Genomic DNA, 10,846 nt, shown 5'->3' with positions numbered 1-10,846 from the left:
TTTGGGGTCCCACATTTATTTCCTATTCCGAGTGTACAGCAGACTGAGCTATCTCATGCATAACAGAGGCCAGTGTTGATTAATGTTGACTTTCTAATGGTTACTACTGTAAATGTTTTTTTATTCCAATAATTCACAGTATTCTGCATAATAATAACACGGATATAACTGAATTATTTATACACGTAATGTTGGTAAATAATGATGAGGTAATAACAATGACTAATTTCTCTACTTACAGCAATAAATAGTGATGAGGAAGAGAAATTGCTCGGGGTGGGCTCAATCTCTTGCTAACCTACACCAGTTAAAAGATGTGTTCAGATATATTTTCATGCCAAAAAATGGAGTCTTGTGGGAGTCTCGGGCTCCAGAAAGGAGCTAGAGGTTACAGTGGTCAAGCAAAGCCTTGGTGTGACGTTCTAGCAGACATCACTCCTGTCATCCTTGGGCGTTTAAACAGAAATAAGAGCAGGGATGTGAATCTACTTGTATTTCTCCTTGCTGCACGTCACACTAGAACATATCCGTTGGGTTTCTGCTTTTTAAAACGCTGTGAAAAGAAGCTGTAGGAAGCACTTAGACCATTAGGTGATTTAGAGTTCGAGACCTGCCTGCTTAACGTTGCAGGAGGGAAGGTCAGGAGGTGACCTGGTTTGAAGAATCTTTGAGGAGGAAAGTGATGCAAAAATGCTTTAAATTGGGGATAAAAGCTACAAAACCAGTATCAGGAGGCTAAAAAGAGACAGATGGAAATTTAGAAAAGTCTGAGTTTGCCTGAACACAGTCAGCAGTGTTACCATTGACATGACTGTGTCCATGGCATTGCCTGGCCGCTGATAATCGGTCCAGCTCGGGGAACGTTGTGTTTTCCTCCAGCCTTGAATTCCAGGGAGCTGCTGCTTGCGGAGCGGAGCATGGCACTGGGAATAGGAGGGCCTGGGATCCATTTCCAGCTCTGCCACCAACCAGCTGTCCTCAGGCTGTCCTTCAGCTGCCAGCTCCCTGCTTTCCCATTTGTAAAATTGGCATAATGATATTTACTTTGGTTAGAAAGGATGTCACGATCTGTAGCTAAAAATTGGCTATTTATTGCTTTGTAGTATTGCTGCCCGAAACTGCTCAGAATCGTTTCTTGGCACTTTTGCAAATCCTCTCGGGTTCTGTTCTGCAGGATTTCACAAGCTTTGAGTATGGAAAGTGGTTTGTTTACTCTCTGGTTCAAAAGAAGGGAGGGGTCTCCTTTYGGGTTTAAGAAGAAGGTGAAAAAATGCGACTTTTCAAGTGTCCAGCTGCTGCGAAGCGCTTGGATATGGGAGCATGGTCCAAGTTGAGCGGTGGACATTGTCTGGAAAGGAGAAGCATTGAGAAGCTGCCTCTTCTGCTCTTATAACTCTATTAAAATGCCCCCCTTTAAAGCAATTGCATTGCTTAAAACAGAATGGCAGCTGTGGGACAGGGTCAGGACATTGGGAACCCTGCAGAAATAATGGGAGAGGAGACGTCTCCCGTGCAACTTGTCCCAGCCCTGGGCATTCCCATGCAAAAACCCGGGCCAGGTAAGTTGTTGCAGAGCCCTGAGCCCGGCCAGAGGGGGAAGAAATCCCACGTGCAGCAGTGATTTGGTGCCTGCAGAGCACGCAGTCTTAGCAAATACCGGGCTTTGCTGGGCGATGCCCGGCGCAGCTCCTTGCAGGAACATTTAATCAAATAATCTACTCCTCTCCCAGGCGGCTGAGACCGCTGCAGTTTTATAGTTACCTCCTTCAGCTGGAACAGTTCCTTTCAGCTGTAAAAGCAAATATGGAACATGGAAAAAAAAGTCTCATTTTATCAAAACAGACAGAACTGTTCCAGCTGCTGATATTAAGGTAAAAATAGCAAGGTTAAATGTTAAACAACCTCTGGGTGGACGTTTCTAACTACAAAGAGAGGCAGGCCAATTGCTCTGAAAGCCCTTTCTTCAAGAGAAAAGGGAAAAAAAAMCCTTGTTTTACTTCTGAAAATKTATTTTTCCCTATTGCTGATGATTAAATACAGTGGAAACGGGCTCCCTTGATAACGAATACACTGGTAATGTGTGATGCTTCCTGCCGCAGCATCGCGTAGCTCCAAGAGTTTCCGTGGCCAGATTTGAATGCTCCAAGTGCTAATAACGTCTGCTAGTCGGCCTTCCTACTGCTCAGAAAATTTCACTCCTGCGGCTTTTTGGCTTGTTTTGAGAAATCACTGCAGAGGTTAGTGAACTTTTCAATGTGTTGGTATTTAAACTGTGGTCAGACAGTAAGGAAAAAAAGGAAAAAGAAAAGAAGAAGAAGAAGAAGAAAAAAAAAAGTTGGTTCCTAAAAAGATATTCCCCGTTAATAGTGGTTTGTATGGCCATTTGCATGGGAATTGAGCTGATTTTGAAGCAGCCCATGTTAAAAYGGAATTCCTTTGACTTTTAACATATCTTGAAAAATATGGTGCCTTAAATGAAAAGATGCTTAAAACAATGCTGGGGTTTTGTTCCAGAGAAACATTTGGGCACTTTCACTGGGAAAGGAGGTTAAAAGGTTGTCAATGCTTTCTCCAGGGGCTCTGTCTGACAGTGAACATGTGTTTCCTCCCTTTAATCGGCTCGCCAGTAGCCAGAAAGCTGCTTGTTTTCTGCAGAGGTTGTCAAAAATGATTTCAGTCTGGAGACGATGAATGATAAAAGAGGTTTTCAAACACAGTTTTGCACTGTAGCTTTTGCAGTCCCGGAGAGGATGGATTGTATTACAATCTCAGTGCAAAGGGCCRTGTTCCTGTAGCAAGGAAACGGTGCCTCGTTCAACCTGTTTGATGCTTCCACTTATCTTTCAAAGTTGAAAAATAGAAGCTGGACCTCAGCTTTCTATCTTTTTTTTATTTTTAAATCATCCCCAGAGTTTGCTCCGTCTCACGAGTAAATTAAGTGTTTTATGTGTTCTGTAAAACTTCTTTWTTCCTCCCGCCGTTTCTGGGAGTCACGTTTCCTTCAGGAGTTTATAGACTCATTCTTCTTCTCCAGGATATTTTATACAGGCCTCAGACCTATTCCCTGCGAAGTCAGCAATAAAACTTTCTCCAGGAAGACTAGGTCTGCAGTCAGAAAGCCTGATACTCTAAAATACCGATTTACCCCAATTCGCACCGAAATCATCCTTTCAGAGAGCACTCATCGTCTCACGGAGTAAGTACCTGTATTCAGAACCCCAATTGTTTATTTTTGGGAGAGACTTGGAGGGATTAGGAAGTGGAGCGGCTTTAGCCTGCCCACGTTAATGCCAGATCCGGGCTGCTGCAGGTGATTTATGAAGCAGGCTGCCCCGGCGCCCCGTGCGCTGACGGTGCTGCTAACTGCGTGGCTTCACAAAGTCCACGCGTGACRTGGACATGTATTTAAAAGAGGGAAAAAAGGTAATAAGAGCAGCGGTGAGTCCAGCCCCGGTAGCTGCCTCTCTGCAGGAGCTCCTGCCACCGGGACCCAACGTCTCAGTGCTGACTAGTTACCCACTCTCCTGAGCCCTTTGGGATGCTCCGCTGTCTTTGTTCCTGCTCCTTGTCTAGGAATTCATATTTTTTTCCCAAGCTGAATCAGCTCAGTCTTTCACCGATGACCAGCACCAGGTTGGTCCCTCTCACCTTGCCCTCATCCAAGTCCCATCTAGTCTCGAACTCTCATCATCCTTCCCTTTGCCCGACTTCACCCTTCCCTTCCCATGGCTTTTGATACCAAATTTGATGTTGGCCCAACTTTCATGTCAGCTTAGTCCATCTTTAGGCTCTGCTGCTCGTAATTGTGTCCGTATTCCTTCTGGGCTTCTTCACAGCCATTCATCTGGAGAAGGTCTGGAGAGGAACCCCTCCARTCATGGGTCTTCTCGGGCTCCACTGACCTTGCTGGTCCCACCAACCTCTGCCGTCACTCCAGGGTGGCCTCCTGGTGCTCCCCAGAGCCAAACTCACCRTCCCCACTGGAACCTGCCTCATTTTGGGTGAAAAAGCCCAAAACCCAAGAGCAGGGACCGCCCAGGGAAAGGAGAGAGCAGCAAACGCCTCCAAGTAAGTGCTCCACTGTTGGTCAGACGTGCGCGAGAAAGAAAACGTGGTGGCTTGGAAGGGCCTGCTGTGCTTTCCTGTTCTTTCCCTTGGCTTTGGAGCGGGGCCGGCGGGCAGCGAGCAGTTCCTGCCGCGAGTTGCAGCAGTTCTTTGGTTGCACGAGGCCGCGGCTCCCAGGAACGTCCTGTTTAGTTGCGGCATTGAGAGGCAGGATACAAACAAGCGAGTCCCGGCCGCGAGCGCGTGTGAAGCGCAGGAGGTTTCCATTACCCTCCGTGGAGCCTTCCACATGGGGGAGGCTTCATTCCTTTCTTTTCTTTCTTTTTTTTTTTTTCCTTCTGGGCACAACCAAATTCCCGGACATTTCTGGAGTGGGAACTTGTGTTCCGTTCTTTATTATTTCTGACAATATTTGGAATAGTTGGGGCCCGGCTTGCTTTCTTTCAGCACCCGCCCCTCGCGGGACCGAGAGCCGCACGGGCGCCCGGCGCGCACGGAGCAGACGCGAGCGCGGAGCCGCACGGCGGCTCTTGCCTCCATCCAAGCCCGGCTGAAGCCTTGAAGCATCATTACTGCTCGAGCAAGGTCGTGAGCATCACCATGCCCTCGGCTCGCTTGGATCATGCTGCTTCCCGCTTGGAAAAAGCAAGGGAAAAGGGAATAAAGAAAAGGAGCGATGGGGAGCAGGCGGCACGTCCCGCGCATGGAAGGTTCGGCTCCTGCTCTTCCTCCTAGTGAAATATTTGGCTAATGTCATAGAGATTTGGCTAAGTGGATTCAATCAACTGTTTTCACTCTATTATAGTTCATAATCCCTATTCAAGATGAAGTGCACTGCAGCCTAATGAATGTGGTAATGGAATCCTTGTGTATGTTTTTGCACAGCAGGGTGCAGATTAGCATAAGTGTCATATTCTGTTGGCATGCCTGCTRTTATATCTGAGGCGTTGCACACACTGGGAATTTTTCGACTGGATAATAATAAGATGGATATGGTATGCACATGCACACGGAGCGCGCTGCTTTTAGAAAGTGATCTATAATAAATCTCACCTGGAGGGGCATTATGATAGATTAACTTTGCATTTTGGCTTAAAAACACGGCGTTTAAGCCAAGAGCGGGGTAACCTGAGTGCAAAAGAATGGGATTGGATTTCACGCACCGTTCTAAGGAATGTTGTCACGGAGGGCGGCCGGGGGCTGGCGAGCGCGCCGGCGTCCCGCGTGCCCAGGGCGGGCTCTCGAGCGCGGCGCAGGCGTCGCTCCTGCTCCCAGACAATCATTCCCGCTCGGAGATGGGGAAGCTTCGTGTTGGGCGGCGTCCCGGCACGCGGCGCTCCGGAGCGCGGAGCCCGTGTCCGGATTCCCCTAGTGTTTGGGTTTACCTGTTGCCCGGGCTCCTCCTCCCCGAGTAGAGCTCAGCTTGAGCTCTACGTCTCAAGTAGAGCTGGGCAGCAGTGGAAGAGGCCAGGACACGCTCAGAGCTGTAACATCTGCCTAGGCATCCCCGTCCCAAGGYCCTCGCTTTAAGGCCCAGCTTGCATTTAAAGTGTCTGGCTTAGGCAGGTCCGTAGGGCCAAGGCAGCCCCCGCTGAAACTGCTGCACATCACGGAGCAAAGGCAGCAGGGCTTATGATTAGTCCCAGGATTTATTACTTGATTATGGAAAGTGCAGGCCTGAGAAATTCATACCACTTAAGCAATGGTTTAGTGTGACTAATCAAAGAGACTTTCCTGGCACACAGGAGGTATCAATATATATGGACTAGTGTAGAAAAGCATATCTTTATGCTTTTAAGCATGGTGGCATGGTAACAGCTTAAGCATATTAATCAGTCCAAGGTAAGTGCTGCTTCTGTATCATATTTTAATCWGATTCTTTCTGCAGTGTTAGAGGAATTATATCTGTGGCTGAAGCAACATTTAGAATAGGAATTGTTTGCCAAGTGAAGGAGACAATCAGACAGTCACTTAGACCTGGGAATTAGCTATGAATTTCGTTTGCTTTTATTATTGGTACCTTTCTGCACGATCACCGCAAGCCAAACCTTTGAAAACAAGTGTCGAAAGGCGTTAATGTTTGTTTGGTTTGTATTTAGTCTGCAGCASCTTTGCTCTTGAAAAGAGCTGTCTGTTACCGTGGGTCAGTAATCCGGTATCTTTTTCCAGGGAACAAAACTTGGGCTTCGTGGGACTAGGCTGGTATCTGTGGCACAGTTTAGTGGCCAGTGCTGTTCTCTGCTGCTCTCTGAAGCTGCGAGAGCTGCGTGACCTTTCCAAAACTCAAAGAAACCCGTGGCTTGCCCGTGTGCCCTGCGTATTAGTGGGAATGGGTTTTCTAACCACTCTACAAAGCTTGTTATAAAGGAAAAAAAAAAGGCAAAAAAGGAGGCGGCGGGGGGAATTGCCCTGCTGGTTAGAAGAATGTAAATTGGAGTTTCCAGGGGAGTTCAAGCGCCCTTTGCAATCGCACCACCCGTTCCCTTGAACGTGGTATAAGGAGGCTGGGTGGCAAATATATTTAAGACTCCGAGGAAAAGGGCTGTTAAGTCGACCTTGGTAACTTAACTGAAACAGTATACGTGTAAATCCATTGCAAATCCCTGGCCTTTTACAACTCCCGTCCCAATGGAAATCAGATCACAGGACTGTTTACAAGAGCCTACGATTCATTTGGATAAAGAGCCATGACAGCATGCCCTGTATTACTTGGAATTTTAGTAACCCTAGTCTAAATAAATATTCTAAAAGCAAAATAATAAGGATTAGGTAATTATTATGAGGTAATTATAGTGAGGATATTTAGCAGATAAGAATCACTGCGCTGTAAATGTCGACGCTTTGCCGTTTTACATTGTCTAAAGACACGTTACTGCTCCAAAAAAAAAGAAAAATACATACTTAGATATCTTTTATCCCGAGCTTTCGACGTCCTCAATCTTTAAAGCTGCTAAAAGTCGCGCCATAAAAATCTTTTACAACGTTATTTAATGTATGAGCTAATCCCTAGTTAATGGTCAATTTTTGCCGTTTTCCTCCGCGGGGAGGAGAAGCGAGCGGAGTCCTCCTGCGGTCCCGGCACCGCGGGAGCCGCCCGAGCAGGAGCAGAAGGGGACGGGCGCAAGGGGAGGCGTCACTGAGAGAAGCACAAAGCAAATGCTGTGTTTTAATCTGCACGTCAGTTCATCTTCCCCACGTAATATTTTTACGAGCACGTGCTTGGAAATAGTGGCATTAAACTTGTGTGAAGTTGGTCTCTCTTCCTTCCTCCCCGAAGTCACGTTGAAGTCTTTACGGCGAACAGATGCGRGGATACTGTTAACGTGAAGAATTAAGGCTCTTGCTGGGAGCAATCGCTATTTCACAATCAATAACTGCGGCGCGGGAGAAGGTTTGCCTGGATGCTGCGCGTTAGAGGAAGGACGCGGATTGCTCCAAGCCCGGCCTGGCTTTGCTGCACGGCCCCGGCAAGGCAGAGATGTGGAAATGCGTGGGAGACGCCGCCTGTTTTCTGAAGAGAAGGACTCCAAATCCAGTGTTCCTCCCCCGGCTGCAGGCGGCAGGCCGCAGAAGGGCCRTTTCAGTGACAATCCACAGATGCTCTTTCACTCCCGTGTCTCTCGGCTCTCTGCGGAGCAAATGCAGCTGAGCTTGCAGGGACCTGCTGCGTCTAGGAAGACCCTGATCTCGCTCGCTGGAACGGGCCTAGGGCTCCACTGTAAAGTGTTGAATCCCCTTTTTGCACCCAGCAGTCCGAATCTGCAACCTGCAGTGCCAGGTGGAGAATGGACCTCATCTGTGGGCTTCTCTGTTGATGGGTTGTAAAATACCGCTGGAGCGGATGGTGGATGGCCAAGGGACGGCCTTCACTCCAAGAGAGGATGCAGGTGCCACTACAGATTAGACCCTGATCCCAGGAACCTCCTCTCCTTCCATCTCTTTCCAGCCCAGCCCCTCCAGTCTCAGTGCAGCTGGGCCCGGCCTGCACTGGAGCAGAGGGGCTGGGATCGGCTCTGTGGCCGTGTTGGAGACATGGGGTTGGTTTCCCAGTGTGAAAGCCCTCCGCRCTGCAGGGACGAGCTGGAGGATCTCAGGGGCGTTTGCTGGAGCTCGGGTTTCCTGAGTTTCCCTGGGCAAACCAGCCCTGGGAAGGGGCTGCTTAGGTCTGTCCTAAATCCAGCTGTGTCCTGGTGTCCCAGTGCCTGCTGTGGAGCAAAGCAGGGGATGCTGAGCACCCAACCTCCACCCCATGTGCGTGATACCAAGGGCCTTCCTCCCAACCAGCCTTCATCTGCCTCCCATGGCCCAGTGCCTGTTAATGTCCCCGTATCTCCAGTCCCTGCTCCCCCGTGGCTGGGAGCCGGTCCCAGTGGGAGCCTCCTGGCATCGGCTTGCGAACGCATCACTATCTCTGCTGTCGTCCTGCCTCTCTAATTTTAGCTCAGATGTGCTTTCTTTTATTATTATTTCTCCAGGAGAGCCATAAAACTTTCTTCCAGCTTTGCGTGTTATTCCGCTTTGAAGCCCAAACAAATTAGCAAAGCCGAGAACTTTATTTTCGGAGTTCATTAAGCCCTTAACAGTAAATCCTTTTCTCACGTTCCAGATGTTGTGGTTTTCTTGACCTCAGTTTATATTTCCCCGTGATGCGAACAAGCCAACGGCTTATTCCGGCCTCACCGAGCCCGCTGGAGAGCCAAGGAAAACGAGAGGCTCCGGGAAGGCTGCGCGGGAAGGAGAGCCGAGACCCGGCGCGACCGGAGCAACAGCCTCTCCAGGGCRACTCCCACATATTGAGGCCGTTTTTCCCGGTATATTTTCCATGCGTTTCCTCTCTGCTCTGCCTTTCTGAGGTAGCGTCTCAGGGCTGGCGTTGGGATAAATTTGGCGGTATTTGGGCAACACGCGGCTGCGCCTCTCCAAATATTTTCCTCCCGCCGCTCGCTCCTGAGCGCACCAAAATTTAGGAGCTGGGGCAGTTCTGCGGGTGTTTGAGTGCTGCTAATTAAGCRCCGCTGCTAATTAAGCACCTGGACCTCCCTATTCTCTTGCAGCCCGCGGTGAATCATTTGCGGTGCAGTTTGGGCGCCCGAGCCTCTTCGCGTGTTGGGTTCTTGAAGACAAGCACCTGCAAGCCTTTTAGGAGGTGTTAGCCCTGCTGGTACTGACGTTTTAATAAATGCAGAAATAAATGCTCCCCCCCCAAAATTGTCCAATGTCAACACTTACCTCATCGAAAGAAGTGAGTCAATTTGGAGCGGATTTAGAGCGTGCGCCCTACGTTAGCCGCCTGATGCGAAGCGCATCCAGTTTTGTGTCCGTTTTCGCTGTTGCCTTCGGAACCGTAGTAACTCTCAGGCTGTGTTCATAAATATTGCAGTGTATGTTTGTTCTGCGCGCACTTGCAGGGGGAAGCATGGGGGAAAAACGGATCCAAGCTGGCGATTTGTAGGGAAAAATGGGAAAACCTGCAGCCTTCTGCATGGCCTGGCTTCAGCCTGCTCYTGCCAACAGGTGCACACAATGATTTGGGGTGAGAAACAGCAAAAGTGGGAAATGGCCATGGCCAGACAACACCATTTCTAGGTGGCTTCTGGCTCAGGAGGCCACCTCAAGCCATTCTATACCAAGGCAATCAGTTGGCTGGCCTGGATGCCACATGTTTGGACGATGGACAATGCATCCATTTCTGGGAATGKTTTTTTTTTTTTYCCCTGAAGGCCCACAAAAGGACAGGAAAACACTTAGGTGTTTATTTTAAAGTATCTTCTTCTTTTTCACCCTGCGCAAACAGGGAGGGGAAGGTGGGAATAGGGCAAAAATAAGTATTTTCTGCCCCAAATGGTTGCTGTAGTCAAAGTGTCTTCTGCAGYGTGATTTGGAGCAGCGGTGTCCCTGGAGCGCCACGTAATCCGCGCGACACGCGAGCCAAAGCCGGCGGCCTCACCAGGATTCCTGGCACTGCGTGCCCGTGCAGAGAGCACATCGTGCATGTTGAAATGCTTGATGTTCTCGCAACTGTTAAAAGCCATTTTGGGCAACAGATAGCTCTGAAGATATTTTAAATRATTTTTTTTTTTTTAACCACTGGGGCTTATCAGTGCTTCATTTTAAGAAGCAGCATCGCACAAGGCAGAAGACTCTCCAAGGACCGAGTTCTGATCTCACTTACACCTATTTATATCCCAAGTAACTCAGCTGAAGCAAATGGAATTTACTCCCGCATTAAGCAAGCGTAACTGAGAGCAGAATTGAACAGTCGCCTCTGCCTGGCACTTTTTRTGTGGCTCTTTTATGCTCTGAACTGTTTTCACAGCCCGGGCTGTTTCCGTGGCGAAGGGAATCCGGAGCATTTGCGCCGGGAACATCTGTGGCCGTCCCCACGGAGGAAGACCCTGGAACTGGGTGATCCTGGAGCTCGGGGCGTCATCCTGCAGCTCTCCACACGGGACAGGTCTGTGGGACGTGAGGGCTGCTCCTCCTGCAAGCACTTTGCAGAACCACAGTGGCTGTGCAGGAGTGGAAAACTCTATTTTTTATTATTATTATGGTCATTATTATAGCTGTTGTTATACACCTGCTAAGTGGGATCCACGCGGGCTTCCCCCCGCTGGCAGCGCAGACGTGCCAGTCCCCTTTGCAAGGCATGGTTCCTGTTGCGGGATCAAATGGTAGGGTTTTAAAAGCCAAAGTTTGATGTGGCTGAGCAACTGCCCATAAAACGCATTAAGCTCTTACCCTGCAGTGTATTTAATTTCACACTGACTGATGGCATCGCCCC

The 10,846-nt window shown here is 49.0% G+C and overlaps 1 long non-coding RNA gene across 1 annotated transcript; it reads left to right on the top strand.

The window, feature by feature from the left end:
• Positions 1-2,105: 2,105 nt before the first annotated feature.
• Positions 2,106-3,942, top strand: LOC112942904. Its single transcript, XR_003248480.1, has 3 exons — positions 2,106-2,237; positions 3,035-3,196; positions 3,837-3,942. It is a non-coding gene; the product is annotated as an uncharacterized LOC112942904 (long non-coding RNA).
• Positions 3,943-10,846: the final 6,904 nt, after the last annotated feature.

This window comes from Nothoprocta perdicaria, unplaced genomic scaffold (assembly GCF_003342845.1).
Source record: "Nothoprocta perdicaria isolate Ctin4 unplaced genomic scaffold, notPer1 scaffold_138, whole genome shotgun sequence".
Classification (NCBI taxonomy): Eukaryota; Metazoa; Chordata; class Aves; order Tinamiformes; family Tinamidae; genus Nothoprocta; species Nothoprocta perdicaria.
This window is presented reverse-complemented; position numbering and strand designations above follow the sequence as displayed.